The 13,427-nt window shown below is 43.8% G+C and overlaps 1 non-coding gene and 1 pseudogene across 1 annotated transcript; one reads left to right on the top strand and one right to left on the bottom strand.

The window, feature by feature from the left end:
- Positions 1-7,945: 7,945 nt before the first annotated feature.
- On the bottom strand, positions 7,946-8,049 carry LOC143645366 (U6 spliceosomal RNA). The gene has a single exon (XR_013157086.1). It is a non-coding gene; the product is annotated as a U6 spliceosomal RNA (small nuclear RNA).
- A 1,390-nt stretch (positions 8,050-9,439) lies between these two features.
- LOC143643836 (mitochondrial import inner membrane translocase subunit Tim17-A pseudogene) lies at positions 9,440-13,110 on the top strand (annotated as a pseudogene).
- Positions 13,111-13,427: the final 317 nt, after the last annotated feature.

Below are 13,427 nucleotides of genomic sequence, written 5' to 3'. Positions count from 1 at the left end.
CCAAATGGGCTGTGGAGAAAAGGATTTATTAATGCCAGTGGGCGAGCAGGGGAACTTCCTAAATCTGGCTCCTTGTAGTGATTTTTTGCAAGGCTTTTATCCGTGTTAGATACAAAGAAAGATAATCATCTTGGGTAATAGTTCCCAGGGATCTGGAGAACTTCATTAGTTCCTCATGTCAGTTATTTACTATACCCATTTGGATTTACATCCATCCTCTAAGATACCCGGAACGTGGTGCCTCCAAGTCTGGGACCAGCAATGAAGGAACACAAACAATAGTGATGAATGTACAGATCAACTGGTGCCTATTCACATCTGGGTGCATACTTTATATATTGCTCCTTCGTGAGACTCAAACTTCAAATACACAGCTCGCTTACAGTTTCAAAGTTATATTTAAAATGCTAACACTGCAGTTGTGTGATGATAGACAAATTAACCCTCTGAGCCTCAATTTCTTTCCCTGTTAATTGAGAATGATGGAAACCATCTCAGAGGAGTGAGTGTGTTGGTTTTTTTTATAGTAACATACATGTAGCATAAAATTTCCCTTTTTTTGCCAACTTCACTTTTAATATCTAATAGGCATCAAAAAATTAACATGTCCAGAAGAGAATTTTGTCTGGCCCCGTTAAACCTTTCCTTTCCTTACTTTCCCCTTCTTAATTTATGGCATCTACATCTACCTAAAAATAACAGACCAGAATATAGGCATTCTTATTTCCTATGTTTTCCTCATATCCATATCCAGTTTCTCATTGGTACTGAAATATATAATGAATTCATCCTCTTTCCCTGATTTCCACTGCTGTCACCCAAGAGCAAGCTCCTGTCACGTTTTGCCTGGTCTACTGCAATAGCCTTGAAGCTGGTGTCCCTGCTTCTATTCTTGACTCTTTTTTCTCTCTCTCTCTCTCTTTAAAATCTCCCATTTTAGCCATTTTCAAATATACCATTCAGTGGTATTCATTAGTTTCACAAGGCTGTGCTACCCCAGAGGCCTGTCATTAGCATTTCATATGAAAGTGTGTATGGGGTGCGGCTGGGAACTTCCCTTCATGCCTGTGAGCCTCAGTGACTTCAGCTGTGAAAAGGAGATATTAAACCAGGCATTCTCCAAAGTTCCCCATGCTCTAACATTCTCTGAGTGCAGGTGCATATTCCTTCCTTCCTTCCTTCAACAGCCGTACTTTGAGCAGCCTTTGTGTGCAAGCACGGTGCCCACCTGTGGGCCCACAGCACTGAAGAAGACAGATCCACTCTCTGGCCTCATTGAACCCAGCCTGCCCATCTACCTCTGAGCTGAGCTCACTAGTAAAACTCAGAGCTGACACAGACATGGAGCACTAATTAGGTAATTAAATGTACATACCAGGGCTATGGGGGCATGCGACAGGGAACCTGGCCTGGTCTGGGGTGAGAGCAGCTTCCTTGAAGAAGGAATGTTAGAACTGATCACGCAAGGATGAAAGAAATTAACCAGGGAAAGGGCGGTGGAGGGAAGAGTATTCCAGACAGAGGGACGGGCATGCTGGAAATTAGCATGGGTGGAAAAGACTAAGTTAAGGGACCTTAGGGGAGGCTGGGAAGGAGGCCAGTGGCCTTGTAAGGACCGTGTTAAGGATTTTGAACTTTCATCTTAAGAAAATACCGGTAGTCTTAAGGATTTTAAGTCAAAGAGAGAAAAAATCAGACTTGCTATTTGGAAAGGTCACTGTGACCCATGTAAAACAAAGTGATTCAGAAAGGGTGGAAATTAAAGGATACTGTGATCCCAGCTAGACTGGAGCTGGGAACCTGTTTTTCTGTTTCCTCACAGATGTGACTTGAAAGACTGCAGCAAAGGGATGAAAGAAAAAGGCATAAAACTACCACAAAGAGAACAGGAGAGGAGATGAAAGCAGGCAAGAGAGGTAAACAAAATTTTCAATTTGGAAAAAGAGTGGAACGATCTCGAAGAAACTTAGCAGGCTGCAAAGAGCTGGGCCTAATTGCCCGCATGGCGGCATTGACAGGGAAGCAGGAAGCGAGGCTGTACCACCCAGGACCCCAGGAAGGCGAGGCGTGGAGGCATCAAGGGTCTTCATGGCAGGGGAGAGGATGAGGTTGAAAGCAAGTGGACTGGCTCAAAGTCTACGGGAGAAGCAGCTAAGCTCTTCCCCCACCCCCACAGCCAGGCCCAAAGGAGGGCTCCTTTCCGGAGGGGGAGTCCCAGAGGGTTTCTGAATCCAGAAATGCCGTAACGGTGAACACGGGCAGCACGTGAAAGGATGGCTCCACGGGGAGGGCCCCTTCCCCAGCTGTGGCAGTTTGGAGCGAAGCACCTCAGGAAAACCTGTTCTTTAACTGAACCCATTCCTGTGCACGTGAGTCCATTGTAAGCAGGGCCTTTCCATGAGGCTGCTTCAGCTAAGGTGTGGCCCACTCCATCAGAACGGGTCTTAATCCTTTAGAAGCAGAATGAAATTCAGAGGGAGAGAGAAAAAGCCACAGGTAGTGAGAAGCAAAAAGTAAACAGAGGGTGCACGGGTGGTTCAGTGGTAGAATGCTCGCCGCTCATGCAGGAGACCCGGGTTTGGTTCCCGGACCATGCACCCAAGAAAAAAAAGGAAACAGAACCTGGCAAAGAAGGGAGAGGCCAGGCCAGGCCTCAGGGGCCTTGCCAGTGACCAAGGAGCCCAAGGCCCAGCAGGAGCCAGCCCCAGGGCACGACAGTCTCCAGGAAGAGCATGCCGCCTTGATGATGCTTTGATTTGGACTTTTTCCTAACCTCAAAACTGTGAGCCATTAAATTTCCATTGCTTAAGCCAACCCATTGCATGGTATTTGCTTGAGCAGCCAAAGAAATGAAAACACCAGTTTTCTTGGCATCTGGTATATTTCACGTCCTCATTCCATCACCCATGGCGGGAGGAAACTGACAGGTCAAGAGAAAAAATAAGGACATGGAGGAGGCGAAAGACCTCAATGAAACAGCCTGGTCCCTGCGAATAATCCCACAGTGGAACCCACCACTCAGAAATCTGGCCCATATATCAGAACTTCCAATCCTCATTTCAATCCTTCATTCTTACTCCCCAGCCACCAGCCAGTGATCAACAGGCAGGTTTAAGCAAGCCTTTCGTATGAGAAACAGACACCAAATAGGAAAATACCTTACAGGTAGGAAGCAGAGGCAAACCCTCCATCAAACATTACCGTTAATGGGCTCAGAGAGATAAAGAAGCTATCGGCATCCACGGAAATTAGAACATGATGCCAGAAAAAGAGAAATGGAGAAGGTAGGGGAGCAAGATTCAGGAAAATAAAAAATACAATATAGCAGGAATTTAAAAATCAATAGGAGGGTTAGAAGAAACAGATAAGGCCTCTAAGAAAAGACCAAAAGGATAAAGAGGGAGAAAATAAGAGGATTTTTCCTGGAGGTCCAATATTCGGTAATAATGTAAGTTTTGGAAGAGAGAAGAGAGGAAAAACAAGAAGAAAACTGTCTCCAAATAAATGTTAGGCAAAGTAGTTTCCTAGACTCAAAAGACCTGAGTTTTCACATTGAAAGGTCCTTCATCAAGAGTCCAGCGCAGGGCGGGCCGCGGTGGCTCAGCGGGCAAAGTGCTTGCCTGCTATGCCGGAGGACCTCGGTTCGATTCCCGGCCCCAGCCCATGTAACAAAAACGGAGAAACAGAATACAAGAAAATGTTTAAAAATGTTTCCCTTTCTTCCTTCCTTCCTTCCTTCTATCCTTCCTTCCTTCTCTCTTTCCTTTAAAAAAAAAAAAAAAAAAGAGTCCAGCGCAATGAATGAAAACAATCTTTATCTCAGTACATTATAATGAAACCTCAAAATACTAGCTGTAAAGAGGTGGTCTTAAATGCATCCAGAGAGGTGATGTACTGGCAGGAGATGGGAGAACTATGGGCCACATCAAAAGATCCAGTGTCAGGGCAATTTATCGGCCCTACTGGGAGCCGGAAAACAATGGGGTCTTCATATTCTGAACCCTATAGCCAGGCGAATCATCAATCAAATATGGAAATAGAACAAAGGTATTTTCAGAGATGAAAATTCTCAACAATTTGATCTTCCATGTACTATTTCTCAGAAAGCGCCTGGAAGGTGGCTCCATAAAAATAAGAATAAATAAAGAGAAAGCCATGGGATCCAAAAGGCAAGAGAGCCAACACAAGGGAGAGCAAAGATGTCCCTGGGGATGGTGAGGTTGTCTCTATGTGTAGTCTGGACAGCAGGCGAAGAGGCAGCCAGTCTGGATAGGAGGAAGAGGCCAGGGGAACCAGGAGGATGGTCACTGCAGTTTTTGAACATACGGAGAAAAAAGTTATACTTCCATCAGATAAGCGGGAGTTAATGATAAATCTGGAGAAAGCTAAGCAAATGGGGTGGGGGCGAGTAGTAACTTTAGAAAAACCAGAAAGAAAGGAAATGTCATGCTTCACCACATGGTTCAGCTCTAAGCAGTATTCGTAGGATCATATCGATGTAAACAGTGAATATTTATTTAATTGAAAAAATTGTAATGCAGCTTGAAAATTGAGAGGGGGAAATGAGGAGCAGCATGGTGAAAGAGCTAAATCCACATTTTCCATTGTAGGAAGTCAATAGATAACATTTAAACACCTAAAAAAATAAGAAATAGCAATGAGTGTGTTATTTCGAAATATAGAGAAAATGCCAGAAAAGCTAAGAGTTCAAATTGGTTGTGTCGTCTGCATGCAGAAACTGAAGATGAAGAGGATGAGAGAAGGGAAGTGCCATTTTAAATCATAAGCCTCATAGAATGTTCGGCATTTAAATCTATACCCATATGCTACTCCAAAAAAATTAATCAATTTAATGAAAAGGAAAAAAAAGCAACATTTTTTCCTTTTTAAATAAATAGTTACATTTATAAGATAAATAAATACCTGCAGGACAAGAGGATAAAACAATCGAATTTTATAAGACAGGTACCCGTTGCTTGTGATAACTTTTGCAGCGATATCATCACACACAGACACAGAAATGGTGATACCTCAATTTTTAGATGGAAGTGAAGTTGATGAGCTCTGGGAAATTGGGATAAATGACTCAGAAAATTATCTGTAATGGTGGAGAAGAGAAACCCTAGTGTTGAAAAATAGTTTGAACAAAATGGTTTCATGAAATAGAAGGGTAGAGGAAACAACTCCGTTTCTAAGTTAATTTGTGATTTCATATATGACTTCAAATATGTGTATGTAAGTAAATTGATAAATTAACTGAACTCTTGAGAGATATCAAATAGAAATATGAAAGAGAGCATGGGCAAAAGCGTACCAGGCAAATGCACATTTAAAGTTGGGATGCAGGACAAAAAGCATTGAAGACAGAAAAAGAGACTTAATATAAAGGTTACAATTCACAATGAGTGTCTAACAGTCCTGAGTATCTGTACAGTAATAAGATGACATCTAAATTCATAAAATAAAAACCAAAAATATTAAAAAGAAATGGAAACACGTTTGTTTAATAATACTCCTTATTGGCCACAATGCGGGGGCCACAGATACTGACGTATAGTGCCAATGGATTGGAACTGCAATGAAGCCACAGTTTGCAAAAGCATTGAAATTACCAGGGCATCTATCTTTGGCCCAGAAGTTCTATTTCTATAAATTATAAATTTTAATTTATAATTCTATAAATTATAAATCTATTTCTATAAATTATCCTGTGGATAAATTTTCTCAAAATTTCAGGTAATTTATCAATTTACTTATATACATACATTTAAGGTCATATATGAAATTGCTTATTAATTTAGAAATGGAGTTGTTTCCTCTACCCTCCTATTTCATGAAACCATTTTGTTCAAACTATTTTTCAACACTAGGGTTTTTCTTCTCCACCACTAAAGATAATTTTCTGAGTCATTTATCCCAATTTCCCAGAGCTCATAAATTTTCCTGTGGATAAATTTTGCATACATATGCAAGGTATATACAATAGTAGTTATTTCAGCTTATCTATAATGACAAAATATTGAATATAATCTGAATTCTCTCAAATAATGGTCAACAAGCCAACACATCAGCATCAGCTGGGAGGGTGTCTAAAATGCAGAATCTCAGGCCCTACCACAGACCTACTGACTCAGAAGCTGTAGTTCAGAAAATCACCAGATAATTCATATGTACCTTAAAGTTTGAGAATCAATTGTCTAAATTCTTGTTAATAGGAAACTAATGAAATAAATTATATTATAGCCATAAAATGAAATTTTATTAGCACCATTGAAAAGGTAAGGGACCTCTATGTGCTGACAAAGAACAATCTCAAGATATACTGTAAAATGTGTGTGTGTGGCAGGGGGACAGAACAGCATTGTGATATACTAATATTTTTATGGAAAAAACCTTGTTTTGAAAATGCACTAAGTGTCTACAACCTAACCGGTGATGGAATTGATCACTCAGGTTCTGTTCTTGCACTGTTAGGTCAGTGTTTTCCTTCCTCTCGTTCTCTGGTGAGTGGTCCACATTGCCCACTTGTTCTCTTCTCATTCAGTTCCTGGTGGAGATGGTTGAAGACAGGAACTGGGAAGAAAGTAGCTCCATTAGTCCCTAGGCCCCATGAAAACCGTGAAATGAAAACTAAGCAGCAGCTTAGAGCAGTCCTGCCCCTGGCCTTGCCTGATGCCCTGTAGGACTTAGAGATGGGATGCTCTAGTAGGTCAGAGCGCCGCCCCCTAGACACACTTATATCTCTCTTTTGGCATCCCCCCAATTCAGCCCCAGACAGTTGTGTACCAATCCATCCCCACACCCAAACATTTGACATACACACAGGAGGCTCAACAGCCCGGCCCTGACCCCGGAGAGAGACAGGCATCTAAGTTGGCATTTGTCACTTGCAATTATCTTCTCCTGGGGTCGACAGAGTAGTTTTGTAAATGATGCACTAAAAGTCCCTAATTGCTGGCTCAGAGGCAGGTATTGATTTTGCCCTGGGGGCCAGGACCCTCCCTTCATGGCTCCTGGCTAAGCTCTGAGACCCATAAACAGTACCCTTCAGAATGGTGGAAGGAGGGAGGAGGGTAAACAGTGATTAATGGCACAATTTTCTTCCCCTTTCAGTATAGTGATTGGCAGGAAGAAAAGGTAAAGTGGCCTCATTGTCACATCAAGGCCTGGCAGTCGGTCCCATGAGTCAAAGCGTATCTGCTTCCCAACAGCCTGCACCTTGCCTGCAAGTGATTAGAAACTTAATATCAGGAGCCTGAGGAAATGAGTTTTCATAACCTTTTGGTCAAGCATGATGCTCCAGTTGTGTGCTGTTGTAACAGACCACAAAAGGTGGCACAAAACAAAAGTCATGTAATATGCTCCTGGAGTCGATGGGTTAGGATCTTGGACAGGGAATAGCAGAAATGGTTTAACCCTGTTTTGTGATATTTACAGCCTTATCTTAGAAAACTCAAACAGTTAAGAATACCTTGGAATGCTGGGGGTTGGAATCATCCAGGGGATTCTTCACTCACATGTGTAGCACCTGTGCTGGGATGTGTTGAATGCTGGGCCCAGTCGGGACCACCCACCAGGACCACCCGGCAGCTGCCTAGATTTGGCTTGTCCATGCGGCTTGGGCTCCACAGCACGATGGCTGGGTTCCAAGAGGGAATGTCTCAGGAGTGAGCATCAGAGAGTGAGTGTTCCGGGAGGCCTAGGCAGAAGCTACATGCCCTTTTATGGTCCAGCCTCAGAAGACTCAGTGTCAGTTTCTTCTGTATTCTATTGGTCAAAGCAGGCACAATCCCACACAGATGAACAGGGAGGGAACACCAACTCCACCTCTCAGTGAGTGCAGTTTTTAAGATTTTGAGGCCATATTTTACAAACAATTACACATGGGATCTTCGTACAGGCATGTAAGTCTGCTGAGACTCTAAAAAAATAAGGCAGAGAACTGAACAATAATTCAATAATCAAATTTGGGCTCATCCTTGCACAGGGGCCATGCTAATCTTCTCTGCATCATTCCAATTTTAGTATGTGTGCTGCAGAAGTGAGCACTAAACTACAGTTTTGACAATGTCAAACTGTAACCAAGAAGTTAGGATTTAAAGGATGATTATGATTATTGAATCATTGTGTAGATATTCTTTTTTACTTCTGGTATATTAAACAGAGAGAAATACCTGAAGTCTTTGGACTGTATCCGTGGTATCTGATACTGATTGTATAGCCCTTGTCTGTGCCTTCATAATTGTAAGAGCTGTTACTCCCCTTGTCCAGTCTTTTTCTCAAAGTAACTTATAACAGCAGCGGCCCTAATATTAATGAAGAAACTTGAGCCAGCCATTCACTGGTTCTAGCCCATTTCACTCCTTCACATTTGTAAATTGTATAGGCTAGACTCTGCCATTGAAATGCAACTTTGAAATGCACTTTGTTGTTGAAATGATAACTCTGTCTCCTTTTCTGCTCAGACTTCCTATTTGAAATTGTGGTGACTTCATCTCCCCTTGTTAAAATCCTTAAAAACTTTGAAGCCCCTAAATTTGGGGAGACACATTTTTAGGCCAGTGGCCATCTGATCTCCTGCTTTGTGCCTAGCAATACAATCTTCTTTTCTTTGAAACCTGGGTGTCTCAGGAATTGGTCATTTGAGCACATCGGGCAAGAATCCACCGCCTTTGTCTAGTAACAAAACCAGCTTAATCTTTCTCTGAAACAATCAGATCTGGATCCAAGCTCTGGCTTGGCTTCTAACCAAGTCTGTGACCTCAAAGAGCCTCAGTTTCCTTACCTGTAAGAAGGAATAATAAATAGCACTTTCTCTTCCTACGTAGGAGTTGTAAAAATAACTGAAAAAAAAAAAAGAAAGAAAAAGTACTTGAAAGTATATTAACTACAGAGTGCCACCAGACGGATTGCTATTGTGATGTTCTTTTTTTCCATAGGCCTTAGCAAAGAAGAACTTCATGTCAGCTAAATTTTAGCCAAGTGAATTCAAGAGGGAATGACTCTGGATGGGTATTTCAGTGGGGCCGGGCTAGACAGGGAGGCACAAAGGGAGGAGAACTGGGCTGGTGAAATGTAGGTGGGACCTTTCGTTAAGGCTCTTGGACTTTGGCGTTCAAGGGCAAGAGATCCCCCCTCCTCCCTGAACTCCAGTACCTTGGGCGATGGATATATTAGCTCCTGGGGTAAACCATGTCCCCTGATCCCAGGAGAGGAACATAACTCTATGTTATGAGAGAACAGACTCAGGGTAGAGCAGGAGTGAAGATGAAGATGGACCACTGGAGAAATTAGGGAAGAAGAGGAGATCAAAAAGAGACTTTCAGGAAAGCATTAGTTGAATGTTGGGGAACTGAGGGACCTAGAAGTGGGTTTTCAAGGAAAGAAACCAGCAAGAACTATCTGGAAGTCCCGGCATGGCTCATGCGGTGCAGGCAAGATGCAGGAGTGCGCACAGGAGCCTTGCCCTGGCAAATCGTGGATGACCGTGGTGGGGCCTTTACCGCGGATACAATAGGTCATGGTATCTTTCAAGCTTTCAATTAGGGTGTTTGACAGCTGTTAAAACCAGGTCTCCACATTGGGAGATAGCTTCACAGTTTGGGGAGGAATGTTTTCCATGGCTGACTGCAGTATGGCTCAAGTCAGAGGGAAAGAAGGTGCCTGGGACTCCATCACAAGTTGTGCCTCAACAGGAGCCATCCTGGCAGCAAGAAATGGACCACAGGCCATGGTTGGGTGGGGGGCAGCTGCGATGGGTGGCACTCTCCCAGCTTTAATTGAAAGAGCTGGTATCTTGTTGACAATATTCACCTCTATACAGTTTCTCAATGGTCTTAAGTTGCTGAAGGCCCCTGCCAGTTGCCTTCAGCTCAGGTGTCATCTTCACCTTTTAGAGACTATTGGCAAGGCTCCAGAGTTTCTTTAACAGAATGAGCTGAATTTCAAGAAGCATTTCGGAAGACCAAGTTAGGGTGTGTTTTTAAAACCATAGGTGGGACAACTATGGCCAAATAGGCTATGAAGAGACATTTAACACTTTTTTTCCTATTTAAAGGAACCTGGTGGTGGAGAGAACAGTGTAAAAGAGAATACATTTAATTATTCACATATGGATTGCATTTGTGATCAAAATAAATGCCTGATATCATAAAAAGGAGATCTAATAGGTGCTTAGGAGATGAAGGACCAAAGGGCCAATAAAATGAAACATTTCCTTTGGGACGTCTCTGCCTGGTTTTGTGTGTTCTGTTATTCAAACAATAAAAACCTCTGGAACTTGTTCTTTCTTTTAAGATAAGTTGTAGAGTTTTATTGTTTTATCCTTGAATATCATCAATAATGCAGAGTCCATTCAAAACTGCATGTTTTTAGTTAGTACCTCATTTCACTTTAAGTGAATTGTGTGTGAAAAGAATTAAGCAGTCAGCATAGATCATTCCAGAATAACTGATGAAAGGATATGGTAAAATATTTATCCCTTACTTTGAAAATAAAATATGTCTTGATTCTGAGTTTGCTGGCTACAAAGCTGTGCGCTGATTTCCTGATCAGAAACCTCACCAGAAACAACTCGCTTCCAACATTTTTCAATATAAGAAAAATTCAAAGAGGACACAGTTGTCATGGGAGAAGTTTGCTATTTATCGTGTGCTTGAAAATAAAATATATGCTATTTTTAATGTAAAAAAAAAAAAAGAACTATCTGGAGTGGTCCTCAGAACCCCCTGCTTAAACTGGAGAAGGCTCATGGGTCAACACCAACCTCCCACTCTTCATTGCCCGGCAGAGGCAGGTGCTATGGCCCTTGGATGGACTGGTCTGAGAGGCTGCTAGAGTGAAGACCTTCTGGGAGGAGAGGAGGAAGCGGGGAAGAGAGGTGTAGGTGGCCACAGCTACACTTCCCCAGATGGGAGGAAGTGGCAACAAAGGAGGAGTGGGCAGCATACAGGCTGAGCACACAGCTGTACCCCACACTTCCCTCCCCAGGTGCTCGGGGTTCCCATCATCTTCCCTCCCCAAAGTCCCTCTCAACTGCTTCTCAGAGAGCCAGGGAGCCTTGGAGCTCAGTGGGCAGTTCTGGGAGCCAACAGAGCAGATCTCTGAGGAAGGCAGGGAATCCCCCTATCCATCCCCTCCCCACTCTCTGGCCAGCCTCAGTAGGAGGACACGGAAGCAGGTGAGGAATTCAGCATCACGTGGCTGGGCCTGTACGGTGGAGCGGAAGTGTTGGTTTCTTAGGGCTGCCATAACAGAGAACTGCAAGAATGGCTGCTTTAACCAATGGAAATGTATTGTCTCACAGTTTTGGAGGCTAGAAGTTGGAAATCGAGGTGGCAGCAGGCCATGCTCCCTCTGAAATCTGTAGGAGAGAGTCCTTCCTTGCCTCTTCTAGCTTCTTGTGTTTGTCGGGAATCCTTGGCATTCCCTGCCTCTGTCCTCACATGTCTGTCTTCTCCCCTGCGCCTCTCTCTTCTCCCCTTCTTAAAAATAAACCAGTCATACTGGATCTAGGACCTGTCCTACTCCAGGATGGCCTCATCTTAACTTAATTTCATCTGCAAAGACTTTATTTACTAATAAACTCACATTCACAGAGGTTTGGATTTGAACGTATCTTTTGGAGCGACACAATTTACTCTGTAAGAGTTGGCCTGAAGGTGTGCAGTCCGCCTTGGCAGTATTGCACCAGCTAAGGAGGCAGAGGAGGGCTGAGCTCCTGGTCTGATCTGATTTGGGTCTGTGGACTGGACAGACCTAATGCTCCTCTGGTATTCATCACAACTACGGGTCCCTACCCACTGCCTGGACCCCTCCCCAAGCTGAGAATCGTGGCAGCACAGAGTAGGAAGGACTCTTAACATTTCTGCTGTTTTCATCCATTACCCTTTCAGTTTGCCCTTTCCATTTTGTTTGGCTCTATTAGAAAAGTCTAGTTATTAGGAAATTCTTCTAGTGGTGAAAATGCCTCCTTCACCCTCCTCTGGCCACCCCACACCTTCCCCTGGCACAAAGCTGAGCTTTTGTATCCCACAGCAGATTCCAGCCCTGTGCATCTCTGACCCTGTATTGTCTGTGACTCAGCTAGACCTAATGCTCCTTGGCAGCAGGCGCAGGCACACTGCGTGCCCACAGCCCAATCCCTTGTAAGTATCTGCGGAATTTCATGAACTAAACAAAATGGGTTTCTTATTGACCACATTCTGCCTTCTGGGAATATCTAGCAGAAGCTTAATTCTTGTGCCACTGAATGGCCCTTCAGAGCACAGCTTTTCTCTCCAGGTAGCCCAGTCCCTGTCTTTCAATCCTGGCTTCAAGGCCTCTTCCTCTCCTGATCTACCCCTGTCCCACATGTGTCTTCTCCTGGTCCACTTGGGACATCATGCTTGTCTTGCTATGGTTCAGTCTCCCTCTGTGTACAGCCCACCTGGCAACCACAGTCTTCAAGCTGAAGCCAAAGCAGGAAGCATAAGTGTATAGGAAGAAAGCTGGACAGAGACAGAAGATGCTGTTATCTGTGACCTTGGGAAGTTACATTGGCTCTTGGGACTCACCTGTTTTATGAAACCAATAAATGAAAGACCTCTCTTCCATTCGGCAAACTTTTATCGACTGTGTGCAACCTGCCAGGCTCTGGGTTATGTACTGAGATTTAACAGTAAACCAGAGAGAGTTTGTGAATGGAGATTCATCCTCTACCTCTCTGCATCTCTTATCAACATGTACAATAGGAATTTATACCGACGTATCAATACTAGGCAGAAACCACTGCTTCCCCTCCACTCTCTCAGTTTTTTCTGCTCTCAGAAGATCCAGTGTGTATCTGACTGTTGACAATGGGAAAGGGTCAAGCAGCTACGTGACCATACCATCTTGTCATGTTTTTTGGGTTGGCTGCTCCAGTTTGAGCACACCCTTCCTTCCTCCATTTCGTAAGACTTCTGAGGCTGACTCTACCCTGCAGGCAAGGCCTGTGATTGTCCTCCACTGCCAATGACTGGAAGGGCAAACTCAGTTCAGGAGGGAAGGGGTGGGGAGCTCATGTCATACTTCACAGAGCCACTCTCTGCAATCCAGCTTTACGAGCAAGAGCATGCTGACCCTGTCTGACTCCCATGTTATTTCCTAATTGATTCCAAACTTAAAGCTAAGACCATGATTCATTTTCACACCCCCTACTCCCCAACTCCAAAAGGCTTTCTCCTAGAATGCAGACCGGTGGGAAAACCAGAGCAGCCAGGCAGTTGCATGACCATAACAAACAACAAGCGGGAAGTTAGGCTCAGCCACACCGCTACGCAGAAAGCTCACCCAGCTCAGGCCTGCAGGTCAGAGAAACCTCCCTGGACTAAAAGATACCTGAGAAACTGAAGGAGGAGTAGGGGCTCAACGGCATCTGGTTGTAGGACAGACATAGGATTTGGGCA

Source organism: Tamandua tetradactyla, chromosome 8 (genome assembly GCF_023851605.1).
Source record: "Tamandua tetradactyla isolate mTamTet1 chromosome 8, mTamTet1.pri, whole genome shotgun sequence".
Lineage (NCBI taxonomy): Eukaryota > Metazoa > Chordata > Mammalia > Pilosa > Myrmecophagidae > Tamandua > Tamandua tetradactyla.
Note: the sequence above shows the minus strand (reverse complement) of the source record. Positions and strands in the feature narration are given on the sequence as shown.